Source organism: Sinohyriopsis cumingii, unplaced genomic scaffold (assembly GCF_028554795.1).
Source record: "Sinohyriopsis cumingii isolate HCF-2022 unplaced genomic scaffold, ASM2855479v2 utg000695l, whole genome shotgun sequence".
NCBI classification, from domain to species: domain Eukaryota; kingdom Metazoa; phylum Mollusca; class Bivalvia; order Unionida; family Unionidae; genus Sinohyriopsis; species Sinohyriopsis cumingii.
The window spans coordinates 7,278,577-7,302,728 of record NW_028315924.1 but is presented as its reverse complement, the minus strand read 5'-3'; the positions used below and the strand labels follow the sequence as shown (position 1 = coordinate 7,302,728).

Sequence of the window (24,152 nt, the reverse complement as noted above, 5' to 3'; positions counted from 1 at the left end):
TGTCTCAGTGGAAAACCAAACCTAGAATATTGTTCTTACCCAATGTGTTCCTTTATACTTAAAATAACTTTTTATCTTTGAAATATAGTTTAGCACATTCAGCACATACTCATCATTGACTATTATGTCATCACATTTATCTGTACATCATTTGTCTTATAAAATTTTAGGAAAATCAGAATAATCATCTCAGTAGAATCCACCTATATTTACAGCTCATACACCCTCACCCGCAAAGAGCTATAACTTAACAATTATAAATGGTACATATAGTAAGCAATGAGAATAGGTCTAACGCAATGTGCAAATGTTGATATGGTGTTTTAAGATGAATATGTTGATGAAGGCTGTGGCATGACCTGTCTGTCCGAAGTATACAATTTAGGTGAGAGCAAATAGCAATACTCAACGTTTGATTGTATTGAGGTATTATCACATTCTGTAGATGGATATTGCATGAAATTAACAATAAATAAGGAATATTTATTACAAAAAAAAACTCCATCGATCTAAGCAGAAGACAACAATGGTTGCTTCCATTGAGAATTTAGTTTCAGACACATGGACACCATGACTGAAACAACCTGACTGTGACAACCAGACAAAGATGCGAAAAGTAAGATTAACGTAAAAGCAAGATTTTTTCTGACGCAATTGCGTGAGAGTTTTACCGGGAAATAATCAGCTTGTTTATTAATTCCCCCTCTTGCTATTTCTTTCCTCCCCTACATGAAATTACTTTCCCCTTTTTTCTCCCCCCCACCCCCATGGACAACCAATTAGTTTATTTTCGTTAATAATCTCTCTGGTAATAAGCCTAATGTCCACATGTGAAATGCTGTACATGTAATGGGTCACTTAACAAATAATGGGAGGGGACGGAATCAGCTAGACGATTATTTCCCCCTAGTACCAAATAATTTCTTTTCATTGGTGGGCTCTTTGGTAATTCACTCAAGGTCTGGAAGTGAGTGAAATATCCAAAAACGAATCATGGAACAAATGGGGGGATATAATCAGCTAGCAGATTCTTTCCCCACTACGACCAAGTGGTTTCCGTTCATTAATGAACTCTTTCCTAATCTGCTTCAGTCCCACTTGTGAAATATAATTCATGTAATGGTTCACTTAACGAACTCTCACATAGGGTTTATTTCATAGCCTTTACATTAATTCAGATTACATTATCAGACTAACACACTTTCAGACAGCACTTACACTGGATAAGAAACAACTTTTAATTAATGTTCATGCTTCTTCTTAACAACCAAAGGCTACATCAAAATGGTCATTTGCATGGTTTTGTTAATAAATTCCTGACTGAGAGAAAGTGTCTAAGGAAAAGGATGATGGGTACCTCAACCAATGACACTGCTTTACTCCTTTTGAATTTGATCCACTAGCAGAGTACACATAAATGTCTGTGGATAACAGCGATGTTGCCCCCATAATCTCAGCATTAGTTGTCGATGCAGTATTTGACTCCATTACTACTCTCCAGTAAATACTTATTTACATTTTTGTTGAGGTAATTGTTACGCATTATAGTAAACATTTTGGAGCGCATATGCCTGACATTATTATTAGGCCAAAGGTTGTAGCTCTCTTTGCTTCCTGAAATTGCAAAGTCGATAGCTCTAAACATACAATTACCACTACCGTGTACAATTTGCAGTTTAGTAGGGACTGAGGATGTTTTATGTAAATTATCCGTTGGTTGCTGCATAAAGATAATCTGTATTTTCCTGCAACTATCTTTGCATAATGTTCTTCTGTAGGTGGAATGAAGATATTATGAATGTATTTGTTTTCTTCGTGTACCTGGGGCCTCGTTGAATGTCTTGTTGGGGATCTTTTCAATTGTTGTCTCATTTGTCTTTTCAATAGTTCTTTCAGTTTTTTCTTGTAATTTTTGGCATATTTCGTGGTAGTGGATTTTGTCATTAGATAACTACTTGTATACAGTTTCAAATAGCCACAGTGAATGTTAGACAGCGGCTTGCCACTATATTCATGTTGCAGTCTTACCTTGCCATTTGTAAGGACATATTTTACTACATAAGGGCCCACTCATCGTGGTGCCAGTTTGCAGCCAAATCTTCTTATTTTATTTGCGTTCTTCATAAAAACAAGAGCTTCCTTTTTCAAATGTTTTAAATGACTTATTTCTTTTATACAAGTTTTGCTTCTTGCAGATCTGTGGATGTTTCTTGTGTTCTGTTACACTTTGACCAATAAACTCTTCTTAATATTTGCCAATATGTCACGAGAGAATTCGTTGCAATCTCTTCTTTCGCTAGGTGCAGAAATGATACAAGCCTTCCTACCGTACATAATCTCAAAATGCGTGACCTTGGTACATGCTTGTACACTTGTCCTGTACGCAAGCAGTGTACTGTGGTACCAGACATCCCAGTTTATTGCTTGGTCATTGCCTACCCTGGATAGCATTTCTTTCAGGGTTTTATTGTCATGTTCTATCTGCCCATTTGTTTGTGGATGGTATGCATAGCATATCCTATGGTCTATATCCACCTCGCTTGTTAGCTGATATGTGAGCTTGTTGGTGAACTCTTTTTCTCTGATCAGTTATGATTGAGTCCATAGACCATTGCAACATATGATACTACTTTATTAGCACTTTTGGTGGAGAGACAATCAGCCTCAGACCACTTGGAAAAATGACCTGTGGCTGCAACAATATATTTGTTCCCGTTGTCTTTCATAGGAAGAGTACCTGCAATATTGATTGCAAACTAGGGTCCACTCTTTGGATAGCACTGGTATAGGATTCAGTGGAGGTGCTACTTGTATTAGCCCCAGATTCACTACTACCTTTCTCGCAGTTACCGACATATTTTATTACATCTTGTCTCATCCCCTTCCAGTAATACCCTTCCTGGCATTAATGATTTGTTCTCTAGGTTTTCATATCCACCTGTATAGTAGAGTGAATGAAATGTTAGAGAGTAAGAGAGAGACAGCGTGAGGGAGGAAGACAGAAAGGAAGAGACAGGGTAAGAGTGAGACTAACGAAGAGAAAGAGAAGACAGAGTAAAAGGGAGAACAATGAGAGTACTAGAGAGATAGATGGTGAAAATGGACGGGCCAACAGAGGGAGAGAGAGCGAAAAGAACGGTTAGAGACTGAGACAAAGAAATAGAGAGAGAGGAATACAGAAAGAAAGAGAGAAGAATAGAGATAGGAGAATGAGAGGGTCGGAGATAGAAGAAGACAGAGGATGAGAGAGAAGAATTGCGTAAGGAGAGAGAGAGAGGTAGAGAGAGAGAGAGAGATGAAAACAGGACAAGAGAAAGACGGGGAAGGGAGTGAGAGGACAAGAGAGAAGACAACAGAGAAGAGGACGGGAAGAGAGAGAGAGAGAGAGGAAAAGAGGAGTGAGTGGAAGTGAGAGGTGAAAGAGAGGAGGACAGAAGAAGACAAGAGGAGAGAGACGAAGAAAGAGAAGAAAACATAAGGAAGAAGACAGAGGATGAGAGAGAAGAATAGAGGATGAGACAAAAGAGGAAGACAAAGACACAGAGGAAGGGAGGGAGAGGTAGAGAGAGAGAAAGAGGAAAACAGGAAAAGAGAGAGAGAGAGTAGGACGGGGAACGGATTGAGAGGACAAGGGAGAAGAAAAAAGAGAAGAAGACAAGGAAGAGAGAGAGGAAAAGAGGAGAGAGTGGAAGAGAGTTTGAGATGAAAGAGAGGATGCCAGAAGATGACAGGAGGAGAGAGATGAAGAAAGAGAAGAAAACATAAGGAATATAGAGAGAGCAAAATAGGATGATAGCCAAGAAAGAGAGAATACAGAGGTATTACATACAGAGAGACAAGAGAGAGGAAGACATATGTGAAGATATATACAAACAACGACGTAGACAGAGAGCAGAGAAAACTTGAGTGGAAAAGAGAGAAAAACAGGAATACAGGGAAAGAGAGAGGAAGACAGTGAGAGACATAAGAGAGTGAAGACAGGTTTCGAAGACAGTTGATATCTTTAAAGGAAAATATATCCAATCTTATACTCTAATAAGGAGGAATTCATATTCATTTAATTCCAGAAATGGTCATTTAATTAACCAAGTAATATGCAGTTCCTCTAATTAAATATAATCACTCCCTGGATTAATTATGCATAATTGTTCTTGTTAGAGTATGAATATATTTATATCTTATTTATCTTAGAAGAAGTGCAATAGACCCAGACTCTGTACATTTTAACTGATTAACTTAGACTTTTGCATTAATATTATATTATGATTACCAATATTTTAATTTTCACTTACCAGAATAAAGGCTTGCTAGGACTGTTGATACTTCATTTCTTCTTTAAACACTGCGGTTATCTTTATAAAGTTCCCCATTGCCTGCAGTAAAACTTTTAGCCTTAATAAGAATGCTGCGCTTTTCGCTATTTCATTTTTGAGAATTTTGGTAGATGCCAGATTTGCTGGGTATGTGCTATCATTAACACGTGATAATATATCAATGTGTGACATATCATCCATGCTTGTGAGTCAAGAACTAATAACATTAAGGATATTCAACTTTAATTACTACTAAATTATTTTACCTATTCTAGTAAAAACTGACAATTAGGACAATCATGATTCTTCCAAGTGAGACCTTAAAATAATTATACTTCGGCATTTTATATTCTGATTATATATAAAATCCAAACAAAATAATAGAAACGTAAAAACCGATCAATCAAGTAGGGGCAATAATATATTTGTTTGTAATATGGTCGGTCGTAATATGAATATTTATTTTAGTACGGTTGGTTTTAAAAATAAATATTCATTTTTGGGTAGCATTTGTTCTTATAAAATTGTTTAAGTAAGTTAGCGTCTGTTTCTATAAACTGCGTTTTGCTAAGTAGTTCTTCTAATGTATAAAATGTGTAATTCGAAGGGGGAAAATATTCACTTAGCCGATTCTTTTGTTAAGGGGAACATTTTCATCTGTAGGGGGGAATAATTGGCTATCCAGTTGTTCCTTTCATAGGGGAAAAATCGGCTAGCCAATTCTTTCCCTGGGGAAACTTTAAGAAGGGGATAAATTTGACTACTACGCCGGGTACATCCCAAAAAGTCGCCTACTAAACCTTATCACTTTGGATGAACTAGATTAAATAGGAGCCTGGGCTTGCCTTCTGATCAAAACAATTGAAGCCATGGAACAAACAGGCATGTTACTTGTCACCATTGTTTCACATGCTGACATCTTCTCAACTACATCATTTAGTATGCTGAACGATCCATCACTGAATCCAGATGCCACACAACGCATGCTGGAATTAGTGGCCAAGATGTATAAACACCCACTTTCTCTTGCATGGCATTATCCATTGAATTTCTTCATATCTTCCATGACATTGCTTCACATTCTTCAAAGGTCTGGTTTATCCATAGTAAAGAATTTGTAAGGGCTGCTACATTTGAATCAGCGACCCACATTGGGGCACTCATCCATATAGTGGCTTCCCAATACTTGTTGGACCAACAACATCGGTTTTTATCAACCACTCCTAGGCCATCACTTTATATGCAAAAAGATGGAAATGCAAATCGCCCTCAACGTCTGTTTGCCATGTTTTGCAAACATATTCAATCCAACAGACAACTCAAACTAGACCTCCCCGTACGTCAGGTTCATGGTGCTTGGGAAGATGCTGAATACCCCCAAATAGGAAGTTATCCAACCCTCCTTCATCCAACCCTCTTTCCTTTCCTCCTGAAGGATATTGAGTAAATCCCTTGGGACCGGAACTTTTTTCCTGCAATATATCTCTCTCACAAACATACCCATAGGTGCTTAGCTGGCCTTTTTTAGAGGTCTGGTCAAGCATAGCAGATGATGGTTGCATCCTTTCTATAATGACTGAACGTTACCGACTCATGAAAGGGTCATAAACAACCAGTCTCTTACTTTCTATTTTTGAATTATTCTGGTTGCAATAAAATGTGGACAGTTTAATACCTTTAATTATACCAGAAAGATAGGTTTGTTATTATACTTCCCCAATAAAAACTATAATTACTTATAGATTTAACAAAACTCAGTGCTAATTAGTATGTTATGTGGGTGAGGTTTTCACTGAAAGAATGTTACAATATCTAGTTTGTCCTAAATGAAATTGATGCTGACCAATGATGATTAATGTCAACCATACTTAATTTATTACACATCTTGAATATGTATTAGATCAGGTATTAACTCTGGTCATTTATGACAAATGGATGATCATACCAGCCATCCAAAAGAGGAATAAAGTGTTTGTCCGTCTTTCTTTGTATTTCATTCAGATCTCAGATGTCTTAGGTGCTCAACATATTGCTACAAGAGTCATTGTTTGGCATTTTGATATCCATCTAATCCCTTTTTGTGCTGTTATTGATAGTTTCTCCCCAGTCTTTGTTCACGTTTCATTTAGCTTTGTATCTCTTTGTTGAATTTGATGATTTTACTACATTACCAGTCATACAGCGCTTATATTAACTCTTTTTATTGAAATATTTCTGCTTATATTGGTACATATTTCAAACTAAAAGTTAAAGGCCATTTACGAGCTTGGAATTGACCATTTTGAGTATTTTTCATCTTTCGTTGAAAATAATGAAGAAAACGAAATGACACATTTTTCGTTTGCTGGTCAAGTGAAAAACCTTTTGAGGTATTTAAGCCATACCTGGTACACCTTTTTAACTTCTTTAAACTGAATTGAAGCATGTTTTTTGGGTTTCTTTGAAAAGCATTTAGATAGTGTGCCTGATTGTTACAATTGCTTGAATCGTGTTCTAGCACTCAATTTAATAACACCTTGTAACTATGAATAAATCACATTTTAAGCCATGCTGACTTTTCATTAACAGACAAGCCTATTATTACCCTGAACCCTTCAGTACAGCCTTTGAGGATTAGGGAGGGGAGCAATCTGACAGTGACTTGCATGGCATCAGGAAACCCCCAGCCCGTTGTACAATGGAAGGACAGGAATCCCCCTAGCAATACTCTTCATATTCCTAGCATACTAACAAACAGCACAGGATCCTATACTTGTGTGGCCAGCAGCTCCAGCACAAATTATAATCGTGTTCTACTACAGAGAGAAGAATCAACCAGCGTAATTGTGGAATGTAAGTATATGTATGCCAATGCCCCTTTTCATTTTTTTTATATAGCAGTTTGTTCTGGCAATTTTTAATTTGATCAGACTATGAATCAATATTCAAAAGAATGAAAACAGATGCCTATCACAACCACGAAGAACAACTCACTGGATAAAACAAATTGTTTATTTTGTGCCTCTTCATTCACCTTCATCTCTTCACATTTTCTTTCTTTGATTTCTCCTCAAACAAAACTTGACAGATTTTCACCAAATTGTACAAAGATCATTTTTGCATTAATACATTTATACTTGTCTATTTCGTATTTCCATGCAAATAAGTGAAATTCCGTAGATAATACATAATTCCAAAGCCTTTGAACTTTACACATATGTTATTAATGTCATCAAAAATGGCTGCTATTACTTTAAAATAATTACTTCTCATCAAAACACTGACCAACATATTATGGAATTTAGCAACTAGACTTTATGATTTCTAAAACGAATTATGCCGATTTGTCATCAGTTAAGGCAACTCTTAAATAACCTCTTCTTACAAGTCCTGCAGGGAATTTGCAACACATTTAAAGGCATACAACCTAAGATTTTCGACTTTTTCTGTTCTTGCAAGTGCATGATATTATGAAACGTATAGTACAAATAATGAGTAATTACACGTCATTCAGCTTCATAAATTGTACAACCGTCAGTTTAATCAATGAAAATGTAATGTTTTTCTTGACACTTATATACGGATTGCTAATTAATTATGCGGAAACGGAATTTACCGATATTCCCCGAAGTCGCAGTGTCACGTGACGAGCGTCAACAAATATGGAAGTCGAGGTAAGCATGTGTTTCTGTTTTTGATGTAATTATTGCCTTATTCTTAATATTTCTTCGTTTGTCCTTCTCCTTAGTTCTTTATAGTCACGCGCAATAAATGTATTGCGTATAGATTTCTCATTGTATATAATAAATTACAAGAAGTAGGCAAAAAAGGCAATATGATGGAGTATCATGACAATAAGGGGCTCCTTTAAGGGGCAATTCTTGAAATTTCCATTCCGTATTACTTGTCGTGTTTGTGAGATTGTGTGTTATGTTGTAAAATAAACTAACTAAAAATATGATCATTCGTATCATTGTAATCAGAACCACTATTAAAAGTTCTCGCTGAAGTCGCCTCTTTGGCTCAGAATGAAGTTGATTGTCTTGAACATTTGCATTACCACCTCAGGCTCACGTATCCGATACTCGATATGATTTGCGCATTTGTTTTTACGCTTTAGTAATAATAATAATGATGATGATGATGACAATAATAATAATAATAATAATAATAATAATAATAATAATAATAATAACTACTACTACTACTACTACTAATAATAATAATAATAATAATAGTGTAGTGGGCAATCTCCATTCTAAATAAATGTCCATTTCATGGCTATGTCAGTAAGAAATATATGGTACATTGTTATGTGATACAAGTATTAGCTTCGCCAAGTACAATTAAAAACAAAAAATAAAAAAGCCCCCCCCCCCATATTACATTTGAAAAAACTTGTGATTTTTCTGCCTTTTATCACATATGATTTGATTATAGGTTTCAGATAACACTGTAAGTGAATCAGTATCTCGGACGTCATCACTTATGACAGTACTGATAGCCCAGACCAACATCAAATAAGAGATGTTAGAAGAAGAAGAGGTATTAGAAGAAGGGAGTCTATTAGAAGGAGTACACAAAGGGAGTCTATTAGAAGGGGTACAGGAAGAGAGTCAAGTAGAAGGGTTACAGGAAAGTAGTCAGGTAGTAGGGGTAGAGGAAGAGTTACAAGGCAAAGGAGAGCAAGAGGAAATCAAGGACCATCACTTAGCAGGACAAAAGTGGTTCCTACAGCTGAAGTCAGAGATCATCAGTTGAAGGTAAACATGATTTTTGTTACCCATTACAGTTAGCTTTTGTATTAAGACTTGTAAAATTATGATTTATTTTTTTGTCAGTTTTTTTTTTAAAAATTGTTGAATTCATTTCTTACAGGAATGCACAGCCAATATGACAAAGGAAGGAAAAGATAACCTTTTGGCTCGAATATGCTAAAAACACCCCAACATGGTCCTTGAAGTAATAAATGGCTCATCAACAGAGCAACTAGGATATTATCCAAGACCAGGAGGTGAATCACCAAGTTGGTGCATATGTAGCAACTGCCGTGAAATGCCAACTGATGAGGAAAAGCAGTGCTGCAAACAAATAATGTCAAACCGCTATTCAAGGCTTTCTGTAAGCAATTTTTGTGTAAATTGTGTCTTTCTAGTTCTACTTTCCATAAGTCTCGCAACTGTAAATTGCCTCAATTGCCCATCCAGAGTTAATATTTTTATTATTTATTATTTGGTATTAGTGAATTAAGCAGCTTATTGAAACACTTGTTTATCATTATATATGCTTGCTTCATTACATAACACAAGAATAAATATTTTCCCACAGAACATTTAATGCTTTTATGTGTTTAGAATATTTTTTACTGACAAATTTTTAAAATTTCCGCAGGACATTGACCTGGTTGTTTTAGATGAAGTTGTGCTTGTTGTTGCACAGAGGTATAGGCAAAATGTCCTGGCCGCAGAAGAAGATAATGATTACAACCGGGGAAAAAGGCATGCTGCTTATAGACAGTTTATTTTATGGACTTATGGATACCTTGGTGCTGGCAACAGACGTGTCATTCCAAGCTGTTGTGTATGGCGTATAAGGGATAAATACCCAGATAGTTTTGGCCAGTGCCGTGGCTTTACTCAAGGAAGACTTGGTTGATCTTTCCAGTGATATGATGTGTGAATAATAGAATCTATGATGAGGTTTGCACCAAGACGAGGAAATCCCAATCAAAGGTTGGGATTTCATTGTCTTGGTACAAACACTGACGTATATTATTTGTCTCACCCAATTTTTCCAATTATAAGAACCCTGCAATTTTGCAATATAGTTAGCACATTCAACACCTATTAGGCAAGTACTATAATTGCCTCTCCCTTTATATAAAGTCATCAGGTATTTTACTCTTGTATGAAAATAAGAATAATTACCTAAATATAATCTAGCTACATATGCTGCTCTTAAAAAAGGAAATAAAGAAAAAAGTTATAATTGTTACATGTTGGAAGTACTGCACAATAAGCATTTGGAACACTGCGCTATTGTGTATAAATACAGAATATTGATACAAATATGTGAATGGGGGCAATTGGGTGACCTGTCAAAACTAATTACTCAAGTTCACGCATTAGAAAATTGAAAGAAAAAATAACCATTTGATGTTATTGCTGTATTATGACATTTAATTCAAGGATGTTATATAAAAGTAACAATAAGTAATTAATAGCTTATATACTCCTAACCTTTAAGTTTCCTCAATTTGGAAAACATTCTGTGGTATGCAGCAGCTTGATAGCGTGCAGTGCAATACTGGGTGCACAGTTCTAAATAGGTATTAATGACTTTGATAAGATTTGAATTCATGACTTACCTGGAAATTTATATTTTCTGTCCTGGAAATGTGGCAGGTATTGCTATTGCTAGTGTCGTGGTACACTACATGAAAATCTTGTGAAATAGCAAGTGCGTGACTTTTCATATGCAATCTCATTATGATGTTTGATTCAATTGGGGCAGATTCAGATGTTTGATTAGTTTTGATAAAAACAAACAAGTTTGACATAACACATTTATGATTGTTCCTGGCTTTGCAGTAGTTCTTGAGAGAATTTGGTTTGTTTTAACCAGTGACATATATTGCCTGTGGGTCTGCAGTTCTACCAAATAGATCATCCTCTTGTATATGTATGTGTGTCTGTCTCAAAATATTTTGTAAGGTGTGTTAACAAAGTTGGAGAAACTAAGTTGCTTTAATTTATGAGCAAAGTTCTTATATATATATATATATATATATATATATATATATATATATATATATATATATATATATATATATATATATATATGTATATTCCATCCGGCAAAGCAGAAGACAACAAGGGTTTTTCTTTTAAAACGTAGACAGCCAGGCTGAGATAAGAAAAGCAAGTTTAGCAAAATGGCTAGATTTCTTGGTCACATGGGTGAGAAATTGTGTTATTAGGCATACATCTTAAATTTGTAATTGAATACTTGTACATTAAATATATCAGAGATGTATTACCCGATTTTGATTTTATTTTAAGTTGTATAAAGCATTTCTTTTGTATTATGCAATTTTTATTTTGCATCAACAAGTTTTGCTAAACATTTTATTATCTACCTACCCGGTAAAGAATAATTATATGTATGGCTGTGTCTTAAAAGCAACTGTGAGGAGATTATTTATTGGTATTATACTACTGGTATTATACAGAAAGTTTATTAAAATCATAGGATGAATTGAAGTTGACTAGCATTGTCATGGGATGTAAAGGATGTAAGGTACAAAAGTATAGGGTGAACATGATTGTATTATTGCATATGCACATTAAATAAAATGATAAATAATGCAGATTCATATTGAGTTGAGAAAGGAAAACTTCTTTCAGTGTTTCATGAATACAGATCGGTTTGTATATATCAACAGAACGACAAATACTAGGATACTATTCTATCCAGCATAATACTGTTCATTCGTTATGACATTTCAGTACAACCAAAATGGCTCTAGAAACTTCAAAAAAGGTGTCAAGACTAAAATACTAGTTCATCAAATGCGACCTAAAAGGCCTACATCATTGTAACATAAAACGAGATTTCTGCTTTGTAACAATCTCTTCTGTAGGCGGTGGTGGTATTGGAGCGAGTACAGCAGATATTCTTCTAGGATCATTTAGCTGTCTGGTTCATGCCAACTCCATCATCTAACCTCGTTTTCAATATTTTCGTAATTATTTCCGGAATATGTAGGTACTGTTTATCAGCTTTCTTTGGGTTTGCAGACCATCTCCCACTTTTTGGTATCTGACAAGAAAATGTAAACATTTTACTGACAATGTCATTTCATATTTTGTAAATTCTAGAAAGACCAAGCATAAACAGCATAAAACTACATGTAACAAATCATTTTGTTACAGATAGAAATGTCAATATAGCACGCCTGTATCTTACCAAGATATCATAAAAAGGTTTAGATTATATACAGACTTTTCTAATTAAATTACAGGCTAATTCTAGCCAAAATTGGTTTATGAAATTAAGTTATAAAAATATTCTTCTTTATTTTGTTAGATTAAATTGTACCACACACAGATGGTTTATCAACCTTCAGGTGAAGCATTAATGTTTTAACAGAAATGAATTACGACATTAAAAACAAAAATCAAGTTTATTACCTTATTGTTCCATCTTTGTTAACAATCACATCTCTGTCAATATGATTGTTATGGTCAAGAGCTGCCAGCAAATTCCTAGCTCTGAAAGCTGGTGGCTTATATGATTTGGAGGCATACAATAAAACCAAATTCTGGAAATTATCCAGCTCTGCTGTACTTCTGAAAATTAAAGTAAAATGACTTAATGAATAAATTGATTCAGATGCAGACAACTATTTTAAATTTATAAATCGACATAAAATAATCTGTTTTGATGAAAATAAAAATATTGTACAGTAACATTATTTATACAGTGCAGAGAATAATCAACTCATTCAGCCCCAAAGGTTGTTTTCATTTTCACCTGAAATGGGGGTAGGGAATGCATTTTGGGGCTTAATTCTGAATACATCCAAATACATCTGCTTCCAAGAGTTGTTTCTTAGAGTGATGCCTAGGTGTGCTAGAAACATCGTTTGGCATGTGTAGGAGAGTAAAAGTTGGAGTCGTTTTTTCTTTTCTGTGTTTACTGACCCATGATTTTCCTTTCCTGGCCACTTTTTACTCCCAATCCCCAACTTATCCTACTTTTGCAAAGGTTCACCTGTCTGTGTGTAGTTCAGACTGGTTTGAATCAGATCGCAGGCAAAAAAAACTAAAATCCAGTCACAAAATCTGATTCCAACAATGGCCGACTTTTTGGTGTAAAAAAATCGGGTCTCAAAAAGTACGTTTTTCCCATCTGCATTTTGTAATGCATTTAGAAAGTGCAGACTATTGGGCATCATTTTAGAGCAACACCTGTCTGCTTTTTTTGTAATACTGCCCACTTTGGAAGTAGGATACAGCCTCATCATGCCTACAGGCGGGATTGGGGCTGAATGAGTTAATACAACAAAAATGCAGTACACACGTTTAGAAACTAATCATTTTAGTAGCTAAAAGAACAGCAGTAAAACACCAAAACATTTTTTCACACTTACCTAAAGCTAAGGTAGTGTAGTAAGGAATCCGGTTCAAGAGCCTTTTATCCAGAACATTTCTGCTCAGTGCAACATGAGGTGGACAGTCCTTTTTGAGCCATTCTTTACTTCTTTCACTGGGAAGAGGTCCATGATTACATGCATTTGTTCATCTTTGACTATGTGGTAATAACCATTCATGTTCATTTACAACAGCTCCGGTGGCCTAGTGGTTAGAGCGTCCGCCTCGGATGCGGGAGGTCGTGGGTTAGATCCCCAGCCGAGTCATACCAAAGACTTACAAAAAATGGTACTAACAGCTGCCTCGCTTGGAATTCAGCATTAAGAGGTTAGTGTTAGGACTGGTCGGCCTGGTGTCAGGATAATGTGACTGGGTGGGACATCATGCTGCATGTCTGCGGCATGATGCCCCAGTGCTAGACATCACTATAAACTGCCACACTGCAGACATCGTAGCGATATGACTGAAAAATTGTTAAAGCTACGTTAAAAATCAAAATCACATCACATCATTTACAACATGTTGCAAATTACCACTCCATATACCCTATAAATATGAAACAATGTATACAATGTATTTTAAACTTTAAATGTTGTAAACAAAAAAAAAAAAAAAAAGAATGGAAACATTTTGCTGAAAAAAAATCAGTTTTACATCATTATAATGCAACAAGAGTATTATATATCTACTTACAGTAAAATCCTCACTGTTGTCAGAAATTTGTGCACAGTGCCAGAAATGATTAACAACATATTTGGTCCACTTCAACATATTTCTGTTTTGTTTCTCCTGACCAGCCTACAAATCAAAGGACTAATTATTAGTTCTCATTCAAACATTTGATACATACGAAACTTATCTTTTATGTTAAATATTAGATTGCTGTTTTTCAAGTTCTATATCTACTGGTAATTATTTCAATTCATATTTCATACTAAAATTGTCTTGTGACTTACTTGAATTAGTTTTTTGCCTAAATTCTTTGCTCCATGCAATACATCATGTGAATGCTTGATTTCTGGAAAGTCTTTCTCTGAGGATTAAAATAAAGACATCAGTGGCATGCACTTGTAAATACCGACACATTTCACTATAAACTGTTGAATTTAAATACACTTATCATTAGAAATAAAGTTTCTGATTTTACCGTCAGTGCTTCAGAACTAATATATTGCAGACTAAACATCTTAACTATTAAATGTCTCATGTGCTGGACACAAACTGTTGTTTAATTAAGCAAACTGTCACAAGGACATAACTATGCACAACAAATGTATTTGAAGGAGTCAATGGTCACAAAATTGTGTAACCTTATTTACCAAATATATAACCTGTTATGAGTAACGTGGATTATATATATATATATATATATATATATATATATATATATATATATATATATATATATATATATATATATATAAATAATTGTGATTTGTTTGAATGTGGTTATCTTCCCAATGTAAACCTCATATCATTGATCGCTCTTAGTGCACGAATGCAGGACAAACCAACATTGATATGATAGCCTAAGGACATTAGAGTTTAAGTTCATTATCATTCAAATATCATATACACAATGAAAGAGAAATATACATTATTTTCATGAAGTGGCATTAGATTGAATTTCGATATTAGGTATTACTCGGGATGAAAGATATTGCTATACAGCATTCAGTACATGCTTATATCACGTTTTATATATTTAATGAAATTATCATAATTTATATTTGTTGTTTATTAAGAAAATAAACATGAACATTCGTTCAGGTCGTTTCATTATATCAGAGTAATTGAGCTAAAGCCAACTTACTCATCAGAGCAGTAATCTGTAAATGTGAATCTGTGATGTCTTCTAACATTTATATTTTATTTTCTTTTAAGAAATTCAGCACTTTTACAAAGCATGCATTTTCTAAGTTTGTGCTTTTCCTGTCTGTCATTCTTTTGTCCATTATTATGATGCATAACATTTTCTTGCTGGAATTTTCCATGAATGTTATGTGCAATACTGGGCTGAATGTCCAGGGCTGTCCATTCTACCATCCCCTAAAAAGCATGTTGCAGTTCATATTAGCTCTAAGTTTCATATAAGCATTTGTAATAAATAATAATAATAGCTATCTTATAATAAAGACTGCCCCATTGTTTTTGAGTAACCTATAACATGATCAGATCTTGGATTTAGCATGAAATTAATGACTAAATGCTGAAATCCAGCTTTCACCGCCTAAATTGTATTTTCCCACCTAATTTTCCAAACATGTTTACAAGCTGAATGATCAAATTTCATGTCAACGTGTTAAGATCAGATAAGATGCGAAATATTTTGTATAATGTTAAGAGAGCCTGAGTAACAAGGTAAGCATCTTGATCACATGGATTATCTTCGTTCATCTTTCGACAATAATACTGGTTACAATTTATATCAAAACCAAGTGATGAGCATGACAAAAGACATCAATAGCTATGTTGTTTTAATTGGGTTAGAGGTGTTTTCATGATATTTGAATTTTGAAAGAACATGTATATCTTGGATATACATTTAATTTTCAGATAAATTTGAAATTTTTCTATATTAATTTGACTTACCAAGAATTACAACTTCCTTTACCTGTAACGATTATAATATGTGTCCTGATGGTCAATCCAATATTGGTCAATGGATGGAATTAAATACGTCATTTGAATTGTATGAAATGTCGTAGAACTTAAAATAGGTAGCTTCAGAAATTTCGAAAACATGACCATCTTCTGAAAGGTACTGCCAGACATTAATACGGTAGATGCCAAACGTAAATCACCACATGTAGATGCCGATTCAGCAGAGGCTGTGAACACCATTTCTTGGCACAATGTCCATTTTCACATACCTTTAGATACATATAAAATCTGATTTATTTTACATACCATAAAGAGTTCTTTTTTATTTTTAGTGTGGCAGTTTTGTATAAAAAATAGTGACTTTTACATATATGTTTATGCTTATTCTGCCATTTACTAAATGTGAACCCACTGACATTAACAGCTAACATATATGTATGACCACCAGGACAGTATGCACAAACAAGTCTAACAATTCAGTAACCTTAGTTTATACGTGGACTGATATGATGACAACATGTATAGTAATATAATGTGAATAAATATAATGTGAATAACATCCTTCAGTTTGCAAAACTCTGATACCTTTCAGAGCACATCTATCAGTTTTGCTGGTAATGGAGTAAATGTATCTTTGTAAAAGTAAACAAAATATTGATAAATCTTAAATTGCAATATAAATAATAACTAAAAATGCATATTACACTGGAATGTAACTTAGCTGCAACCTTACCCATTTTAAATATAATGCTGAAGCAACAACTTGCCTGCATAGTGATATTTCTGTCCCACATCCCTAGATCTGCAAGTAAGTGCCACATTTGTCTTCGCAAGACAAAGAAGTGCACTGTAATAAACTAAAAAAGGACTGTAACCAACAAAGTTAAAGGTATCTTCAACAGTACGGATACGCCAAATACAGGTCCTTCTTCTATTTATGGTTGATAACTACCATCATCCTCATCATTTGTGTCATCTTCTTTAGCATCTTCCAAACAAACATTACTGTCTGGTCTTAAAGATAAAAATGAAATATTTATGAGATTTCATAAAATGCTATAAGAAGAGAAGGTTATATCTTATGAAGTTTTAGTATACAAATCTAATATTTGTTGGCTTTCACATACATATTCAGAGATTCTGATGAAAAACACATCCGATGATATTAACAGGCAGTATGATAGTAGCTTCATTATCTTTTCACTATCAATTACACAGTTACATACATGATAACAGTTTAAACACATACAAATTCTTTATTGAAAAGATACTAAAATTTTCATTACTTGAATGAAAGATTTAAACATGGCTCATAATCTTCATCTGACATATGGTCATCAGCTTCAAAGCTGCTCTCAAAAACTTCCATTGTAAGACTAAAAAAAAATAATAGTGTCAGGTCATGCGAAAAATATTTATACCTCTCTCTCATAACAAACATTCAAATTTTGGTAGGTTAGTATGACATTTTTATATATTTTGTTGTGTGTTGGAAAGCGCATCAGATATGGGAAAGTCCAGCTTTTACTTTCAAAAGAAAAAATATGATATATTTAAAAAAGTCAGAAAGATATAATTTTGAGTCAGTGGCTTTTTAGCTCAGTTTGATAGGTAAGTGAAAACTGAACATTCTTAAGGGGCCATCCATTTAATATGTACGCAAAAATCTGGCAAAGCTTTTCCCCCCATACACATGCATACTTTCTTACAAGCACACCCCTCCCCCCCAATTCTATAGAACAGCCTATATTTAATCCATGCAGAAAAGATCAAGGATTAATAATATTAACATGTTTAATAAAACAGACAGTCCACCGATGTTGAATGTCTGGTTGTATCAAAGAAATAAGCTGCATAACTTTAAAAAGTTTGTCTAGTGTCCACTAAAATCAAACACCGCCTGAACTCAGTAAACAGGTTACTTATTAGACAAATTATTATCTAGGTTTCACCCCCGCCGTTTCCTATGTTTACAAACATTATCAGTAGACCCTCTCCCGTACTCAAGCATATGCATTTGGGTTAACCACCCCTCCAACTTCCATGCATATGTATTAAATGGACGGCCCCTAACTATGGCCTTAGTGTGGTTTGAATTTACAATACAATGTATTCATTTCCTTTCGATGATAGCCAGTTCATGATTTCAGTTATGCATCTATACTATATTTACGATATATTGTAATTACACTTTTGTAACTTGTATGTTCATACAGAGAAAAGAAAGCTTTTGTAGGAGCAACTTTCTATTTCATACACAAATACCATCTAGTGATATATATATATATATATATATATATATATATATATATATATATATATATATATATATATATATATATATTTATATAAATATATATATATTTATATATATATATATAAACCATTGTTTTAAGTTTAGTTACATATATCATGCATGTATCACATTACTTCCACAAATACTATCCTTTTATGTATGTATCACAATTATTATTGTTAGTATACTTACTCAAATGGGATGATAAAACTTTTAAACTTTTCATCATAAAACTTTCCTTCTCCTGAAATTCTTCAACTCCCTGCAAAGCTAAATCCCTAATACTACAATTTTGAAATTTGTAAATACTAATGTTGAACTTGGAAAATTTTAGTTTTTTATCATTCAACAAGAACAAAGCACTATCATTTATCACGGTTATTATGATGGAAATGAAATATAATGCTTCAACAAATAATAATAATAATAATAATAATAATAATAATAATAATAATAATACTAATAATCATATTTTATTTACAGAGGGTGACTCATTTAGTCAAGGACTATTCTCCCTTGAGGTCCTATAACAAAAATACCCACTGCATGATGAGGAGCATTCAATTATAAAGCAAATATCATTTGCAAAAAATTACACAAGGAACTTTTCTACTGCTTTAGCTACTTATGCACTCTTTTTTCCCAAATGATTCATGTTTGTTGTAATTTATGTTTACAAATGTCAGCAAATAATTTAAAACAAAAATATTATTCTGATTCATAGTCTAAATATATGTAAGGCACAAGAAAAGAAAATAACATACCATATTTTTTAAAATGTACAATCTTTACCAACTGCAAAATATTTCACTAATATAGAATGATAAATTTCCATGTAATAAGTAAATTCCTTAGATATGCATCTACCAAAACATTTTTAAACAAATAAATACACATACAATTTTAATAAATTGTAGTAATACTTACACAGCTGCCATATCGGATTCTGATGTGGTTATATCAGACACAGCAGGAATTGGTATACGGTGAACTGTTGGCCCAGGTGTAGAAGTTGTGGCCATATCTTCTATGACATTTATCTCTGTTTCTGATGAATCTCTTTCCGTTTTCCTTGCACTGCCATTCAATTCATAACTAATATACCCAGGAAAAAATAAATGTTTCATTAGACACAATAATTCTATATACTTTACAAAAATTGTATGCATAAAATGTTCTCAACTGTATAGCATTACTTTCCTTTACAATCATCACCATTTTGCATCATAAAAAGCCCAGCAGTGACTGCTTTCCTCTAAATAAAGTGTTATGGTTGCTGCGAAAATGAAGATGATCCTTAATTCCCCTTAGGTAGACTCAAAAACAACAGCAGTTCATGTTATGGTTTACACGCGTGTCCAGCTATATTCATGCAGGGCTATAACATTTTATTACAAGATAAATGGAATAATGTCAGTTTAAATACAATATGTTAATTTAAAAGATCTGATAAATAATTAACTATACAGAAATATATGGCGGTATCTAAAATTGGCAGTTCATTGCAAAATTGAGACTCACCTGTCCATAAGGGATCGTTACAAAGAAAATCAAGGGATGGGGGTTCCAACCTGTAGTAATATAACACAATGGAAGGCACCGGTCCGCACCCCTCGGTAGTTCCAACACTGCTAGTTTATCCTAATTGCCTCTGCTAATTTCCAACTTAGGCCAGTCGTAAACGTAAGATCCGAACAAACTCTAGTGCGCAGTTGAGCGCTAAATACGAGCAGACAATAGCAAAGAAAGAAATGGGCAATTTTATTGTGCCATGGTATAATTAGATTAGTAGCGTATATACTGCTAATTATCTAAATGTAAAATTGTGTTCAATATTTTATACACACTCGAGTTTGTTCGGATCTTACCTTTCGGTCAGTGGTGAAATCCAAGACTGTCCGAATGCAAAACTGCATTTCTAGTCGGGCTGTTGTCCAGAAGTCAAGATCGGCGAACAATTATTGCATTTTTTCCATTATATCACAAATTGAACGAAGTGTGTCGAGCTGTTTTGTAAATTAAACTATTCTTGATTACGACAGGCCTAAGTTGGAAATTAGCAGACGCAATTAGGATAAACTAGCAGTGTTGGAACTACTAAGGGGTGCGGACCGGTGTCTTCCCTTGTGTTATATTATTACAGGTTAGAATCCCCATCCCTTGATTTTCTTTGTAACGAGCCCCTATGCATCTATCCATCAAGAATTTGGCGACCTCTGGATTAGTTTTCAGGCTGAAAGTGTACTTCATTTTATTCCATCGTTCATGCTGGTCACGAATACATATGCGCTTGTTGCCATAATTTGCCCAGAGAGCTTTTTTATTCTTTTTCCTTTCAGAATCCGTAAGTTTTCGCTTTCCGCCTTTATATTTGTAAACACTTGTTTGCGCATGGCTAAAATTCTTAATCTTCGGAGAGGTCAGCTAAGAGATTACATAAATATAGGCGTGGCAAACAGCAAGTTTCTGTCTGCCAGACAATAATGAAAAATCGCGGTTTTTGTCAACAAAATTTCCGATACTAGCCTGATTTTGGCTTCAGTAAGGGCACGAATCATAATTATTAGTCTAAATAAGTAATTCTGAACTGAAAAAAGAAATATATAATTTCATTCATTTTTACTAAGGTTTTATGTCTTTAATAGACATAATTTTAATATCATGGGCCTCTAAATTCATACAAATGATATAAATCTGCCATTGAAATTGAGAAAACTTGAAGAACATATCTTCCCTAAAGCCATTTTGATGTAATTGAATTATATTTGAAAGCATTGTACCAAATTTGGCAAATGGTTTGTCAAAACAGGTAGATGCAGATGATTGCTGTTTAGATATCTACCATCAATTCAGAAACATTATAAGTTATCTACAAAATCTTTGTGACTTTTCTGTCTTTATTCCTAGCATTATAATTAAAAATGTATGTATTGATACATTAAATGTTTGCAACATTTGTTTTATATAAATATTACCAAAATACAATAGTTTCCATTGAGTCACAGATTGATTGGAAGATGAATTTCAAGTTCTCTCAGGAATTAAAGTGCAGTTAACGCAGTAATATCAGTAGAGTTGCAACATCAAGAACCATTATTTAATATTAAATTAAACAGTCATGTAATTATATCCGACTACATGGCATAATCAACATTAATAGCAGAAAGATGTCTAAAGTAAACAATGCCATGAATTCCTATAGTCTTAAAGTAAGTAATATATAAAAGTGAGAAGCAAAAAGTTTTGTAAAATTCAACAAATAATTTATTTCCTTATAATATAAGCGAAAATTTTTAAAGAAAGAAGTTATGGCATTACGAATTAAATCTCCCAGAAATTTTAGAATTACAGACAAACGTCATAATGAATTAAGGTTGAATACAATTATGTGAAAATCCAAATTAAATCCAAGTTGAAGGTGGTGATGTACCTTTCTTGACCCATGTCGCGTCACGTTTTCGGTAGCATATGTTGAAATAAAAAAGAATCCTAGCAAACAGTATAAATTAAATATACACATGTTAAGTTCGTCCTGTTATATTTTTCTGTATACCTTGAGATGTTCCCACCAAAGCATGTTAAAATAAAGTAGATAAAGAAAACACGTTTTTGGTACAACAATGAAAAGATTAACCTAGTATTGTTATCATTTATTCATCTTTTTCCTCGTCATGAGGCCTTTATTAATGAAACAGTATATCCACGAACACTGCAAATATAGCATATCCATCCATACTGTAGCGTGTATTGCTTATGTTAGATAACACATGACACATTGTTCATGTATGAAATTATAGAGACAAGAATCATTTGTTATTGTACTCAAAGGCTTAAATATGTTATTAGACTGAAAACTGTGACAAACAAAATTGCAAATTAGAATGAGAGGGAGAGAGAGAGAGATACCAACCAATTGCTTGAAGGCATTGCCATTCATACATGACATAGTGTAAGGTGCAAAGTACATGTAACAAGATTGTAATATATCCAGGTTAACTAAATGACAGTATCGTGCAAAATAAAAGTCATTATTTGAAAATACTTTCATTGTGAGTGCAACCGAAAATCTTTTCGCTAGCATGAGTTTGCAAAAAGTGTTATTGAAGCAAGTTATTGCTGTGTATAATATTTACCCAGCAGACTTCATTGCCAATATGTATCAATTATGATACAGATGCCAAACAAATATGAGACTGGGTGGTGAATAAACACATGTATCAAGCAATGAACTCATTGTTTGAACTTACCAACATGATATCAAGTACAAAGGTTATTTTATTACAAAGCGAACTAACTCATGATGCTGACTCTGGATTATTTCAGTTGTGTTGATATAATTTTTTCCAATTTATTACATGCTATGGATAATTGCATTTTGGCGTTAGCCTTTTCCAAAATCAGTTTCATTTTCTACCTGAATTGAATCAATACTATTTTATTTTGTTTTATAAACAACTATTACGTAGACAATATTTTCCTTATGAGGATGGGTTTAGCATTAGGTTCATAATTAATAAAAGTACAACTATGTTGGTCTGATTCAAGGACATTATGTTATCCATTTTTTTATTATAAGCTTAGTATCAGACCATCTAATTATAACTAAATATTTATTTTATAAACATTTGGAGCCTTCTGAAATGATATTTTTCATCAGATAGTAGTTTTGTTTTAAAAAAGTAATAATTGTGACCTGAGGTCAGGTAGAGGACTATATATATTGTTGCTGGAAAGAATTATTTAATTTTGCTATAATATTTAAGCAGAACCAATTGTATTAATGGTGTGTTCAGATTTTCACTTGGGGTGGAATTTATTTATTCAAATTATTTAATTCAACTGATTCTTCTCTGGAAATTCTTTGAATTATAGAGACATGGATTCATGATAAAATTCAAATAACCATATACTGTTTGATTCTTTATTATTGTGATTCAAAAATATACTCTTGGCACATCACTAAATCACAGACCTTCAAAGGTTAATCTGCACATACATACCTACCTACCTACATACATATATACCTACCTACCTACCTACCTACATATATGCATGCATGCATGCATACATATATACCTACCTGCCTACCTACATACATACATACATACATACATACATACATACATACATACATACATACATACATACATACATACATACATACATTCATACATACATACATGCATACATACATACATGCATACATACATACATACATACATACATACATACAAAGTCGGCCAACATAGGAAAGCCAACTTTCGTTTGTTTTTATTGCTATTAATTGGAATTTTTGAAAATAAATTGTAAAAATGGAAAAGATTTTAAAGCAACACAGTATAGTGCTTTGTGCACGGACACTGATGACCCAACATCTCGCAGACGATTTGAAGGAGAAAATGAATTCATTCGATGAGATTTTCATGGCCAGAAGAGAAGATGATTTTCACAATCAATATGATCATTAGGTTTGATTAGATATGAAACCGTGGCAGACTTGTCCAATTGCAAGCTTGCCAGTTGCAAGCTTGTGCAAGCTTTCCTATTACTAGGTAGCGCATGCTAGTAAGTGGATATGTGAGAAAGCTTGCTGATAGCTTCTCGTGGGTCGGTGGTTTTTTCTGGGGGTTTCCCGGGTTCTTTCTCCACCATTAATACTGGCCGCCATGTAAAGCCTATCTTGTGCTGGCGTTAAACCCTATGCAAACAACAAGAACATGCTAGTAATAGTGAAGCTTGAACAAGCTTGTAATTGGTAAGGATGCAATTGGAATGTTTGCGCGAGCATGTTATGTAAGCTTGCGG

General features: G+C 33.7%; 1 pseudogene; it reads right to left on the bottom strand.

The window, feature by feature from the left end:
• Nucleotides 1-11,876: 11,876 nt before the first annotated feature.
• LOC149773319 (uncharacterized) lies at nt 11,877-21,791 on the bottom strand (annotated as a pseudogene).
• Between the last annotated feature and the right edge of the window lie 2,361 nt (nt 21,792-24,152).